The following is a 14,790-nucleotide window of genomic DNA, read 5'->3' as shown; positions in this document are numbered from 1 at the left end:
TGAAACATGTAACCGCCCGGGGTCCCCAATTGCCCCCTCCGACGCCAGGCCTTGGATCTTGCACCCCCTCTTCTGGGGTGCCTCCGTTTCCTGGCGCCAAACTTTGGCTGGCCCGCAGTACTTCCGCCTCTGTTAAGACAATCTCTGCTGTAACCTAGATGCTGTTTGGATGTTGCTCCTTCTTCGTCCAAGGGTGGGTGGGTGGGACAATCCTTACGGTGTGCCCTCTTGCTCTCTCTGATCCTCCCCCTACCTGTCCTGTCCTTAAGTATAAGTCTACTCCCATGGGGAGGCGCCTACTACCTGCTTCTCTCTTACCTTCCCCCCTTTTATCACCCCCTATCCTTTCACTGCTATCTCCCTGCCCCCATCCTAATACCAGCAAGACAATGGTAGCATCTCATGGCATTGGGAGCGCAGACTAATAGTTTACGGTCTCTCCCGGCTAGTCGCCGCTCGCTCCTATTAAACCTCTGAGCGTCTGATGCTCCCGCCATTCCTTTAACCTTAAACAGACCAAGAACCCCCACCTTTAAAGCGCCCCCTCCCTTTTCCCCTTCACCTGGAATAACCAAACTGAGTCATTTATTTATGGCGAATTAAAGGTCACATTTATTAATCAGATTACCAATATAATCCTACTCTCTTAGGTGGCAAAGATAGCACTGCGGTCCACCAGCCCTCCAACGTAACTGAATCAAGCCGCCCGGGGGTGGGGACCCCTTCTCGCACCTGAAACATGTAACCGCCCGGGGTCCCCAATTGCCCCCTCCGACGCCAGGCCTTGGATCTTGCACCCCCTCTTCTGGGGTGCCTCCGTTTCCTGGCGCCAAACTTTGGCTGGCCCGCAGTACTTCCGCCAACGCTAGGTTCCTAGAACCATAGCCCGCCACCTCTCCGTGACCTTCCCTCGCCCTATTAAACTAAAAACCTACATAGTAACCATCTGCACGCTCTTCTCTGCTCCTGAACTGAAATGCTTCCCCACCGTATCTCACCCTTGGACCCCGTTCCGGGAGTCCTCATTTTCCTCCTGCAAAGAAAACAGACCGCTGGAGACCCCTGTTCCTGAAGGATGTTGCGAATGCCTCCCTGAGCATCGCTGCTTTAAAGACCTCTTTGCATACGCCCTTTGCTGCTGCCATGAGCTGTAGCTTCTCTCTGCCGCAGGCGCTAACGAGTCTTTCACCAGCTTGTTCACGCCATATTGACAACCTGTTACCCCACAACTCCACCGCTACTAAGATCGGGAACAGCTCTAGCAGAAGCATGTTCCTGGTCAGTCCTGCTTCGTCCCAGCTCTGCGGCCACTGCGATGCGCCCCATTCTCCCTCGAGGTATGCCCCAAAACCACAAGAACCATCAGCGTCCGTCCAGGTCATCAGCCTGCCCGCCCCCTCCGATCCTTAGGCATCTGCAGGTGGAAGAGGAAGTGTTGCACTGCGAGGTGACATAAAACATGTTAGTTTGTACTGTGTGTAAATACGTTGCATCATGCAGCCTCCCAAACCTGAGCAATAATCCTATAATGCCACCTTCCCTGCATTCTCCTTTTTCCATTTCCGACCTTGCCTCTATCCGTATACAAGTGACTGAATAGCTACCCCCATGGAAATTTGTAATGTCCCATTAAGCCCCGTTGGCATTGGACATTGTTGGACTAAGCTTGTTCAGTAAATAGTGCATTACCTTTGTTCTAAATGACCATGAAAGATAACTTGTACTAAGCTTCAAAAGAAGGGGCTGTTATCCCTTGTATTAGCATAAAGGTTATAAGATGTAGCCACCACATTGCTGGCAGGTGCACTGCGCATAGGTCTTCCCTGCTAAAGCCAAGCATGTACCCCTTTAAACAAAAAACTAAAAAATGTAACTTACAAACTTAGTTGCTGTGAGAACTATAGTTCCACCCCTGTGCCCTAATTATATACATTATTTCTTATACAATTGCATGAATTGACTTAACGGAATTCTAACAGCAAAGGATTTTTTATAAAGCAGCAGATTAACCCTGCGCTTTTCAGGAAGCAACAGTAAGTTTGGATCTGGCAAAGATATAACAACAGTCTAATATGAAGTAAAATGCTTATCATGCACAAATGTAATGAATTCACTTATTGATATCCAATGAACTTACTCATTTGTATGTGACACCATATTATATTACTGACTGCAGCTTAATCTAACCTGTTACCATATATCATTCCCCCATTCAGCAACATATTTATAATACTGTCTATTATACCCCTATGATGCCTTGCACGCTGAAAATTGCACCGCATAATTAATTTTCCTGCCTTATTTTGCATTATATTTAACATTAAACAACATTATTTTTTAACATTAAAAACAAAACAATGCATTCCCATATTTGGATTTTGCCTATCTAAGCATATGCTTTGCCGTATCCTAATAACACTCTTAAGCAATATTATATTATGTTCTGAAAACTATGTAATTCCCCTAGTACATATGAAATGACACAACTCGGCGCTCATCTGTAATCATACATTTCATGTTTGTACGGCGCTGCGAAACACTTGTGGCGCCTTATAAAACTATAATAATAATAACAATGGAGTCAGCCTGCTGACTCCATTGTATGCTCTGCCTAGTGGGAGGAGTAGATGAATGGATTGTATTGAAAGGAGACCTCTATCATGATCTCTACATGCTATGCCATGTAAACAATTCCTCAGTAATTTAATTAGGGGGAGGGGGGATTGGACATTTTTTTGCAACTTGCCTGAACATTGGGCCTAATTCTTTGCTGTTTTGCTAAAGGCTGCAGCGAGTATAATAATAAATCCCTAAGTACTCATTTTTTGGCCTTAAACTGCTAGAAGTCTGCATTGAAAAAACTTCTGCACTGAATCCCAACTGTACTGTTAGGTAATAGGTGTAAAACTCTATTAGATGCTGTTATTCCTTAGGGGAAAGTTACCCAGCATAATATAAAACATGTGGTAAAATTCTATCTGCATTAAAGATTGAATTCATAAGATTACAGAGACATTGGGAGTTTGTGACATCAGATGGTAGCAGGGTGCCGAATATGGAATTAAGTAAAATAATAAGAAGGGATACAAATGATACTTATAATATTTCTGGATCATTCCTCTGCTGCTTTCTGGATGTTCTTGCTGGTGCCCGCTGCTGCTGGGAGTCGGGTAAGGAGGGGACGGGCTGCGCTCTGGCTGCGAGTGCGGCACTGGGGATGCTCCTACCCGACTGTGTGTATGTCCCGGCTGCTGCTGCTTCTCTTCAGCGCTGCTGCCCGCTGCTGGAGTCCTGTCTTCTGCCTCTTTCCTCCTCTCGGCCGGCCCGTTCCACAGCTGGATGCTGCCCTCCTGGTGCCGATCTCAGATCTACTGCTGCTGGAGCCCTCCTTGCTTTCTTCTGCTGCTGCTCCGGTCCCTTAAATCTCGCTGGCACTTCTCTGGATCTCTTAGGACGGTCCATTGCTTCTTTTTAACTTTAAAGCTGCTGGTGAGTCTCCACAATCCTTACGGTGTGCCCTCTTGCTCTCTCTGATCCTCCCCCTACCTGTCCTGTCCTTAAGTATAAGTCTACTCCCATGGGGAGGCGCCTACTACCTGCTTCTCTCTTACCTTCCCCCCTTTTATCACCCCCTATCCTTTCACTGCTATCTCCCTGCCCCCATCCTAATACCAGCAAGACAATGGTAGCATCTCATGGCATTGGGAGCGCAGACTAATAGTTTACGGTCTCTCCCGGCTAGTCGCCGCTCGCTCCTATTTACACCGCACTTGCAAACTTCATGTTACAGTGGTTTGTTGCGATGCGCAGCATCCCGGGTGTGCTGTGGTGCGAGTCCAAAAGGAGTTGTGGGTGAGACAGAGAAGCGCTACAGGTGGCGGGGAGTACCACCTTATCCCGGGTGCTTGTGCCCCTCCTTCCTGATATTGCCACATAGTCCTTACGCTGCCATCTCTGCCCATGGCATTCCTCCGCCCCACGAGGCTGCCCCATAGAATTCCACTGCCCATAGTATTCCTTCCCTTCCTCCGCCCCTAGCATTATGCTGCCCACTCTGCCCCCTAGCATTCCACTGCCCACACTTAGGTCGACAGTCATTAGGTCAACACCATTGGGTCGACAGGTAGCAAGGTCGACATGTGTGAAGGTCAACAGGTGTCTAGGTCGACATGGGACAAGGTCGACATGGGTTTTGGTCGACAAATGCATTAGGTATACATGGGTTAGGTCGACAGTTCGACATGGGTTTTTTTCACTGTTTTTTTTTACCCAAATGTCGACCCAGTCGACATGGACGCAGTTGGAAGTCAACTGCAGCCCCTCGCATCACTTGCTTCGGGCACGGTGCCTCGCTGCGCTCGGCACACTATTTTACTCTCCCACCATGCCCTAGTGGATGGTAGGGCATGAAATGCCACCTGTCGGCACAAAAAACAGTGTAAAAACCCATATCGACCTAACCCATGTCGACCTAGACACCTGTCGACCTTCATCCATGTTGACCTTGCTGCCTGTCGACCCAACAGTGTTGACCTAATGACTGTCGACTTAACTGTGGTCGATAATACGACCGTATCCCGAGTTCATCACGGGTGGAGGGTAAGTGTTAAATGTACTCTATGATATATATATATATGTAGTTTTGTATTTGTTATTTGATCCTGAAGACGGGGGCTGCGACCCCCCATCTCCTATGGATTAAAATTTGTCCTACCTTTTCTACAAACAATACAGTCTCTGAATGCCGCTTTCTTCGTTCATCTCTCTCTCTCTCTCTCTCTCAGAAAGAATAAGCAGCACTCACCAGTCTGTAGTTGAATGGAGGTACAACCTCCATTGGCAGACCTCTCCCACTGCCCACTCTGCCCATAGTATTCCTTCCCTTCCTCCGCCCCTAGCATTAAGCTCAGTGTTGCCGACCCTCCCGGAAGTCTCCCGAAAATCGGGTCCCCCTCCCGGCCCCCCCGGAAGGGAGGGCAACCCTCCCGGAATCTGTGGGACCCCCCTGAGCCCCCCGAATCGCGGCATGTAAATGCCGCAATCCGCGGGTCTCAGAGGAGGGGGTGGAGCTAAAATGGCACAATCGCGTCATTTTAGCCCCCCCCCCCCCCTCCATGGATATCAGTCATTTGTACTACTGTATTTCCCGTAATGGGGGCGGGGCTTAATGACATCACAGTCAAGCCCCGCCCCCCGATCGGGTAAGGAAAGTCTCCTCTCCTGGCTTCTCCCGGAGAGGAGCATTAAAAAGTCGGCAACCCTGATTAAGCTGCCCACTCTGCCCCCTAGCATTCCACTGCCCTCTCTGCCCCCTAGCATTCTGCTGCTCACTCTGCCCCATGGCATTCCGGCCCATTCTGCCCCATAGCATTCCGCTGCCCACTCTGCCCCATGGCATTCCGCTGCCTACTCTGCCCTGTAGATATTCCGCTACCTGCTCTGCCCAATAGCATTCCTCCGCCCCATAGCATTCTGCTGCCCATTCTGCCCCATAGCATTCCTCCTCCCCATAGAATTCCGCTACCCGCTCTGCCCAATAGCATTCCTCCGCCCCATAACATTCCGCTGCCCATTCTGCCCCATAGCATTCCTCCACACCATAGAATTCCACTGCCCACCCTGTCCAATAGTATTCCACTGCCCACTCTGCCTCATAGCATTCATCCACCCCATAGCATTCGACTGCCCACTCTGCCCCATAGCATTCAGCTGCCCAGTCTGCCCCATACTATTCGACTGCCCACTCTGCCCTATAGCATTGTCAACATCAAGGACACATCAAGACACATTGGGGCAGATGTATTAAGCCTTAACAAGAGATAAATGCAAGGGTGATAAGGAGAGATAAACTTCCAGCCAATCAGCTCCTTGCTGACTTTTTTCAAACACAGGCTGTAACATGGCAGTTGGCAGGTGATTGGCTGGACATTTATCTCTCCTTATCACCCTTGGATTTATCTCTTGATAAAGCTTAATACATCTGCCCCATTAAGACACATTGAGGCAACATCAAGGACAAGAGCCGCGGGGAGGACAGGAGACAGCAGAGCGTAGGAGAGGACCCAGGAAGATCCCTAGCCTGGTGGAACTTGCATAGGCCAACCCAGAACAGCACGACAGGTGGAGCCGAGGATGACCCAGCACCTCCTGCTGCAGGAGCTGAGGACACAAAACAAAGCCTCACCTGCTGTGGAGCGAGTCCAGAAGGAGTTGTGATGCAGAAGCGCTACAGGTGGCAGTGAGTACCCCCTTATCCCGGGTGCTTGTGCCCCTCCTTCTTGATATTGCCCCATAGTCCTTACGCTGCCCACTCTGCCCATGGCATTCCGCTGTCCACTCTGCCCCATAGCATTCCTCCGCCCCATAGCATTCTGCTGCCCACTCTGCCCATAGTATTCCTTCCCCCCATAGCATTTCTCCGCCCCCTAGCATTATGCTGTCCACTCTGCCACATAGCATTCCGCTGCCGACTCTGCCCCATGGCATTCTGCTGGCGACTGCCCCATGGCATTCTGCTGCCCACTCTGCCCTGTAGACCTTTCGCTACCCGCTCTGCCCCATAGCATTCAGCTGCCCAGTCTGCCCCATACTATACAACTGCCCACTCTGCCCCAAAGCATTCCTCCGCCCCATAGCATTCAGCTGCCCACTCTGCCCATTGCATTCCCTACCCCCATAGTATTCCTCCACCCCATAACATACCGCTGTCCACTCTGCCACATGGCATTCCGCTGCCGACTCTGCCCCATGGCATTCTGCTGCCGACTCTGCCCCATGGCATTCCGCTGCCCTCTCTGCCCTGTAGATCTTCCGCTACCTGCTCTGCCCCATAGCATTCAGCTGCCCAGTCTGCCCCATACTATACAACTGCCCACTCTGCCCCATAGCATTCCTCCGCCCAATAGCATTCCGCTGCCCATTCTGCCCCATAGCATTCCTACGCCCACTCTGCCCCATAGCATTCCTCCACCCCATAGCATTGTTAGTGTTCCTTCTAGGAACCGGGGCAGGCAGTGAGCCGCTGCAAGGGGGGCATCGTCAAGGGGGCGGACCGGGCCCGCCGTCGTCACTGTTCTGGGTGGTCCCGTGCCGCCTAGGTCACAAAAGGGGCGTGCCCGGGCCGCGTCGTGACGAAAAGGGGCGGGCCCGGCTGCCGACGTCAGGAATAGGGGTGGGCCCGGCCAGCATTGTCATTGAAGGGGGCAGGCCCGGCCGCACCAAAGGCTCTCCGCTGCCGGGGAAGCTCCGGGCACCGCTATATACTGCGGTGCCGGGCTTCCCCGATATTCATGCCCAAACCAGCGTTGGGCCAGGCAAAATACACTTGGACCATATGCTAGTGTCACCCGTCTCTTGATTTCAGGTGGTAAATTTGTGGCCTAGGACTTGTTAACCCTTGCAAAACTACAGCTACTTATTCAAAATGAGACATGTCTCATATCTATGTGCCCATTTTGCCCATGTACTTCATGCCCAAGTCAGCGTTGGGCCAGACCAAAAACACTTGGGTCATCTGTAGGTCACACCCCTCTGTTGATTTCAGGTGTAAATTTTGTGGCCCAAAACTTGTTAACTCTTGCAAAACCGTAGTTAATTCAAAATCATAAAATGGTCCGGGTGCCCACTTTGGCCCAAACCAGCGTTGGGCCAGGCAAAATACACTTGGGTCACATATGTAGGTGATACCCCTCTGCTGATTTCAGGTGTCAAATTTGTAGCCCAAGACTCGTTAACCCTTGAAAAACTGCAGCTACTTATTCAAAATCGTTAAATATGGTGCATGTGCCCACTTTGCCAGCATATTTCGTGCTCAATTTGCCAGCATATTTCATGCACAAATTAATGTTGGGGCATACACACAGGACATACACATACCATACTTAGACACAGGCCATACATACACACATGCCATACATACACACACACACACAGGGCCTACACGTACACATACCATACATACACACAAGGCATAGATATACACATACTATACATACACACACGGAGGGCATACACGCATACATATCATACATACAAACACAGAGGGTATACATGCATACATCCCATACATACACACATAGACACAGGGCATACACGCTCACATCCCATACACACAGACAGAACATAAATGCACACATACTGTACCATACACACACACACACACACACACACACGGCATACAAAGACACATACCATACATAGACACAGGGCATACAAGCACACATACCATATATACACACAGGACATACATGCACACATACCATATATACACACAGGGCATACGCACACATATACCATACATACACACGTAGCATAAAAACACACTATGTTTATAAAAACACATGAGCAATAAACATTAAGAAAATAAGCCTCACAAGCAGGGCCGTCTTAACATTAGGAAGGGCCCCTGGGCAACCTAGTTCACTGGACCCCCCCCCCCCCCCCCAAATTAGTTTGCCCAGGAGCCCACAGTCACCTCCCCAACCCTCACCTCTCTGGCTCCGTGCGGCAGCCAGTCAGCTTCCGGCGGCCGGGGATCCGATCATCTTCGCTGGGGGATCCGGGCAGCGGGATCAGGGCAGCGGCGGTAGCTAGGAGCCTGCCCTGAAGTGGCAAAGCGCTATTAACTGGCGGGGCGGGAAGCGCTGTTGCATTTGAAAAGACTGGCCAGACGCTGATTGGCTGAATTCAGCCAATCAGCGTTCGGCCAGTCTTTTCAAATGCAGCAGCGCTTCCCGCCCCACCGGCAAATAGCGCTAATGGGAAAGATGGTGGCCGGGTGGCGGGGATCCGACCATCCTCGCTGGGGAAGGGGATCAGGGCGGCGGTGGCGGTAGCTAGGAGCCCAAAGCGGCGAAGCACTATTTGTCGGCGGGGGCGGGAAGCGCTGTTGAATTTGAAAAGACTGGCCGGATGCTGATTGGCTGAATTCAGCCAATCAGCATTCAGCCAGTCATTTTAAATGCAGCAGCGCTTCTCGCCCCCCCTGCCGGCAAATAGCGCTTTGCCGCTTCGGGCTCCTAGCTACCGCCACCGATGCCCTGATCCCCCTGCCGGATCACCCAGTGAGGGTGATCAGAACCCCGGCACACGGACCCCCGAAATTAAATTCACTGCTAGCTAGGAGGTGAAGCGCTATTTGCCGGCGGGGTGGGAAGCGCTGTTGCCTTTTCAAAGACTGGCCGGATGCTGATTTTCTGAATTCAGCCAATCAGCGTCCGGCCAGTCTATTCAAATGCAACAGCGCTTCCCGCCCCGCCGGCAAATAGAGCTTCGCCGAATCAGGCTTCTAGCTACCGCCACCGCCCTGATCCCCCTGCCCGGATCCCCCAGCGAGGGTGAGCGGATTCCCGGACCCCGGCCACCATCTTTCCCATTGGGCTGGGCCGGGGGCCCCTAGGTCCTAGGGCCCCCGGGCAACTGCCCATCGTGCCCAATGGGAAAGACGGCACTGCTCACAAGAAGCAATCATAGATTATTCCCCAATCCCCACACCCCCACTGCGGCAGTGCTACCAAGACATCACAGTGCTCACTGGGCCAGCATACAGTGATGTATTATGTTCTTACACTCCTCACCACACTGCCTATTCCCCTTCTGCTGGCACCAACAACAAAGCACACATACCTGGGGAGTCAGCCTCACCAGCACAGAAGCAGCTCCATCTCACAGCCCTGTGAGGTGTAGAGAGAGAGGAGCTGCCTGAAAGCCGAGGAACTGTGCGCTGCAGCGCCACCTATCTGCAGCTCTACAACATTACATCCAAAACTGTCTCCATGTTTTCCCCACAGCTCCGCTCTATATAAAAAAAAAATGTCAGCTGGCTTGAATGAACAGGGGCCCTTTCAGAGAGGGGGGACTGGGGATACATACCCCCTCCCCCCCAATCCGGCCCACCAAAGTCGTTCGGTGTCAGGGATTGGAAATGCGCAGAAATGTGCAAAACCCGACCATCAGGACTGGTTCCGAATTCGAGGCCTGATTCAGTACCGCTCACTAAGCAGTGGTCAGTTAGTGAGTGGCATAACTCGCGCCCCCTGCCACCGAATCCTGTCGGTAACATGCGAGGGGATGTACGTGAACATTTCCCCTCACATGCGGCCATCAAATGATTTCTCTCCTCTTAAGAAATAAACTGAGTTTCTTTTCCGTCAGAGTCCACCAAAGAGAGGGTGGGCGCTGACATCATGTGGCGTCAGCCGCCGGCCATCGACCCACCTGCGTTCCAAGGGAATGGGCAGCGTTTTCCTGGAGACGCTTATAAAATGCTCCGGCCTTTTCCTGTACCCTCCCCTACCCGTGCAAGCACCTCACCTTTGACAGGTGTCAAAAGCGTTCGCACAGAGGCCCTGCACATGTGTATAATTGGACATAAGCATCCTCAGAGCAGCACCATCGGTCCCCGGCGCGTATACACTGGGGGCGATCACTCCTGAATCACCCCCTCAGATCGATACGAGCTATCCACTATCAGCCTCCAACTGCGCTGTTTTAGGACTTCATGACAATAAACTTCCTGTCATCCGGCAGTCTAGTAATCTCTGAGGTGTATGAGGAGTCTAGTTACAGACCTGTACGTCTGATCCTCTTTCTGCACCAGGACAGCTCCTCTAAATCAGGGCAGACTTCTCCACAGAGACTGGCAAATCTCTGAACTTCCTCTGCCCTCTGGCACCTACCCAGTGGCGCAAGTAGAATTGATTTATCAGTACTCTAAGCGAGTGCGCCAAAAGTGGGCGTGGCCATGTGTCATGATGGGGCGTGGTCATATGAAACTAAACGAGTGTTTACAGGACAAAAGGGGTATGGCCACATTATGACACATGCCGTAATGCCCATTTCACATTATGCCCCACAAGGTAATGCCTATTACACATAATATCCCACACCGTAAATTCCACTTCACATTATGAGTAAATGGGGGAGGAGGTTGTCATTCGCACAAGACAAGGATATTGCTCGGACCCCTAAATATGTCCTCGATTTATATTTCTGATTTTTTTAGGAACAGGTGTGTGCTACCTAAGGACACAACATGTATAGAAGACAGAGAAGAAAAAAGAATGTCCTTTTTGTTGGTGCACCTCTAATTAATAAACCTTAAAAATTAACCTTTATTATTGTCTTTATTAAAAGGCTGCGAAAAATGAATTAAAAAACATACATAGACATATACAGTTGGGGTACACACATAAAACAAGGTGGCGGGCAGGGATTGCTCTTTATTGCGTTAATTCAAAATATGTTTATGAAGTGTTTAACAGTGTATAGAGGAGCCGATCCAAGTAGTGAATTGGATTTGCAAATAAAAATACCAATCTCTTCTTTCTGCCTGGATCAAGGTCTCAACTCATCTGGTCTGAGTCATCATATCTCAGTAGTCACATTTACCACTGTACAATTTGTAGGTGTGGTGGAGAAAAAGAGAGAGGGGATGTACCTGTCTGTGACACCTTATATAAGGGGGGTGCACACTGGTAAACCAACCCTCTTATCCAAGTGGGGGAATCACTCTCTTAGTATCGCTAATATCCTGGCATGGTCTTCACAAGTCTAACAAGTTGCCACCATGTCTGATAATCAGCAAGGTGACAATCTCGCATACCTGCAGATTACCTATTATGGTGGCAGGAGTGTGGGGATACTGAGCAAACCCCGTATAACTGTTTAGATTCACCCACCTGCAGATTACCTATTATGGTGGCAGGGGTATCTAATATCTAAACAAAAACCCCCAGACCTCACCTGGCAGTGAGACAGCCTCCCGAAGGGCTGGTCTTTCTCCCCTTGGGGGTCGAGGTCACCCTGATATTGTACAGAGTGACACCCTTTATTACCAATTGGGGATAACAGTGCTTGGTCTTAGATACTTACCTGCAGATTACCATATATGGTGGCAGCATATATGAGTAACCAAGCAGATCCTATTAACACACTTGATACCAACATCATATTGAGTCTGCTACCTTGCTGAGATTGTCACCTTGCTGATTATCAGACATGGTGGCAACTTGTTAGACTTGTGAAGACCATGCCAGGATATTAGCGATACTAAGAGAGTGATTCCCCCACTTGGATAAGAGGGTTGGTTTACCAGTGTGCACCCCCCTTATATAAGGTGTCACAGACAGGTACATCCCCTCTCTCTTTTTCTCCACCACACCTACCAATTGTACAGTGGTAAATGTGACTACTGAGATATGATGACTCAGACCAGATGAGTTGAGACCTTGATCCAGGCAGAAAGAAGAGATTGGTATTTTTATTTGCAAATCCAATTCACTACTTGGATCGGCTCCTCTATACACTGTTAAACACTTCATAAACATATTTTGAATTAACGCAATAAAGAGCAATCCCTGCCCGCCACCTTGTTTTATGTGTGTACCCCAACTGTATATGTCTATGTATGTTTTTTAATTCATTTTTCGCAGCCTTTTAATAAAGACAATAATAAAGGTTAATTTTTAAGGTTTATTAATTAGAGGTGCACCCAACAAAAAGGACATTCTTTTTTCTTCTCTGTCCACTTCACATTATGCGCAACACAGTAATGCCCATTACTTATTAAACCACATGCCATTATGCCCATTACATGTCATTATGTCACACACCATAATGCCAATTACATACCATGTCACATAAGTGCCGCTTACCTACATGCTAGTTGCCAGAAGCTGCATGCTCGATGCCAGGAGTTTTGTGCTTGTTGGCACAGGGGGTTTCATGCTTGTTGCCATGAGAGGATTACATGCTTGCTGCCATGGGGGTTCCATGCTCGTTGCCATGGGGTGATTACACATTCATTGCCCAGGGGATGAAAAAGGGTTTACATCCTTGTTGCCCAAGGCGGGGGGATTACATGCTTGTTGCTCAGGGGGCTCCCTCCAACCATGTCGGCTCATGCCCCTCCTGGGCCCCTGACCCCAGGCTGCGCAATGCAGCAGGCTTCTCTAACCCCTCCTGCGGCTCTCGGCCATTTCAAATATGGTGCCGATACATGAGCCAATCAGAATTCGTGAACAGGCAGACATCAACATGGCTGCTTGTACGCGAGCTCTGATTGGCACCGGAGCTGCACTATATTTGAAATGGCCAAGAGCCGCTGAAGGGGTGAGGAAAGCCTGCGGCGCTGCGCTCCACTCTTCTAGTCTCTCAGTGGCAGCGGCAGAGGCGCTGGAGGGGTGGGGAAACTTGTGGTGCTGCTCTACTCTCTCCTTCACCTCTCATCGACAGCACCTACCCGAGGGGTGGGAGAAGTGCAGCAGGGAATGCAGGGTGATACGGTGTATCAGCAACATATTTCTTAAAGGTGCGCCGTACAACTCCGTACCCCCCCCTTACTTGCACCACTGCACCTACAGTACTCCAGCCAGTCCCTGCACTCTTGTCAGCAGCCGGTTGCGATCGTCATTTAGGTAGCCATCCTGACTGGCCAGGACATTGCAGGATGCTTCTGAACTACCTTTGTGAGTCCAGGGCTGCAGAGTAAGGTTTCTTTGTTTGGTTTCCGCACTGGGTACTCCACTAATTTAAATATTGTTGACAATGGAGTAAATAATTAAGAGAAATCCAGATCCCATTAAGTTTAAGTTGTTAGGGAGCTCTCTCAAAAAGGGAGGAGAGATAACTCCTTTATTTAACCTATTTATAGGCTGGAGGTGCTCCCCAGAGTCAGAGGTAAGTATATGTTTGGTCACATGGAGAAAAAGAAGACTCGTTGTGGGGGCACTCTTAGGTATCTCTTATATATTTAGCCAGATCTGTCACTCAACCCCTGTGGAGAACGTTCCTGTGTAGAACAGTTTCACTTTCATGTGTCTAACGTTCCACCCCCTTGACATCACCTCCCCCCGCCCAGCCAGGGCTACAGTACACACCCACCATCCACCATTACTCCACAGCCACCATCCACCATTACTCCTGCACATCCCTACCCTCTGCCAGGACCCCCGCGACCCCCCTCCCGCGATTCGCGGGACCCCCCGCGACCTCCCGCGATTGGCAGGACCCCCCCGCGACCCCCCCTCCCGCGATTCGCGGGACCCCCCGCGACCCCCCCTCCCGCGAATCGCGGGACCCCCGCGACCCCCCCTCCCGCGAATCGCGGGACCCCCGCGACCCCCCCTCCCGCGAATCGCGGGACCCCCGCGACCCCCCTCCCGCGATTCGCGGGAACCCCGCGACCCCCCCTCCCGCCATTCGCGGGACCCCCGTGACCCCCCCTCCCGCCATTCGCAGGACCCCGCATCCCCCCTCCCGCGATTCGCGGGACCCCCGCTTTCCACCCTCCCGCGAGTCGCGGGACCCCCGCTTTCCACCCTCCCGCGAGTCGCGGGACCCCCGCGACCCCCCCTCCCGTGATTCGCGGGACCCCCGCGAACCCCCCTCCCGCGATTCGCGGGACCCCCGCGACCACCACGGTATCCGGACTATTGTTAGACAGCACTTACATCGACAGCCATTACATCGACACCATTAGTTCGACACCTCAATAGGTCGACATGGTTTTAGGTCGACATACCATTAGGTCGACATGTTATTATGTCGACAGCTCATTAGGTCGACACTGCCATTAGGTCGACAGTGTCTATGTCGACAGTCAAAAGGTCGACATGGGTTTTTTCACCCTACTGTGATTTGCGACCCCCCTCTCGCAATTCGCGCCGCCCCCTCCCGCGATTCACGGAACCCCCCGTAGCGCCCCCCTCCCGCGATTTGCGTGCCCCCTCGGCACCTCTCGCGATTTGCGACCGCCCCGTAATTCACACATTCGGGGACCCCCCCTCCCAC

General features: G+C 51.1%; 1 long non-coding RNA gene across 1 annotated transcript in view; it reads right to left on the bottom strand.

Moving 5' to 3' along the window:
* The window catches only part of LOC146055185 (uncharacterized), a 52,030-nt gene that overhangs the window by 33,139 nt on the left and 4,101 nt on the right, over positions 1–14,790 (bottom strand). The window lies entirely within an intron of this gene.

Source organism: Crinia signifera, unplaced genomic scaffold (genome assembly GCF_055691185.1).
Source record: "Crinia signifera unplaced genomic scaffold, ASM5569118v1 HAP2_SCAFFOLD_335, whole genome shotgun sequence".
Taxonomy (NCBI): domain Eukaryota; kingdom Metazoa; phylum Chordata; class Amphibia; order Anura; family Myobatrachidae; genus Crinia; species Crinia signifera.
This window is presented reverse-complemented; position numbering and strand designations above follow the sequence as displayed.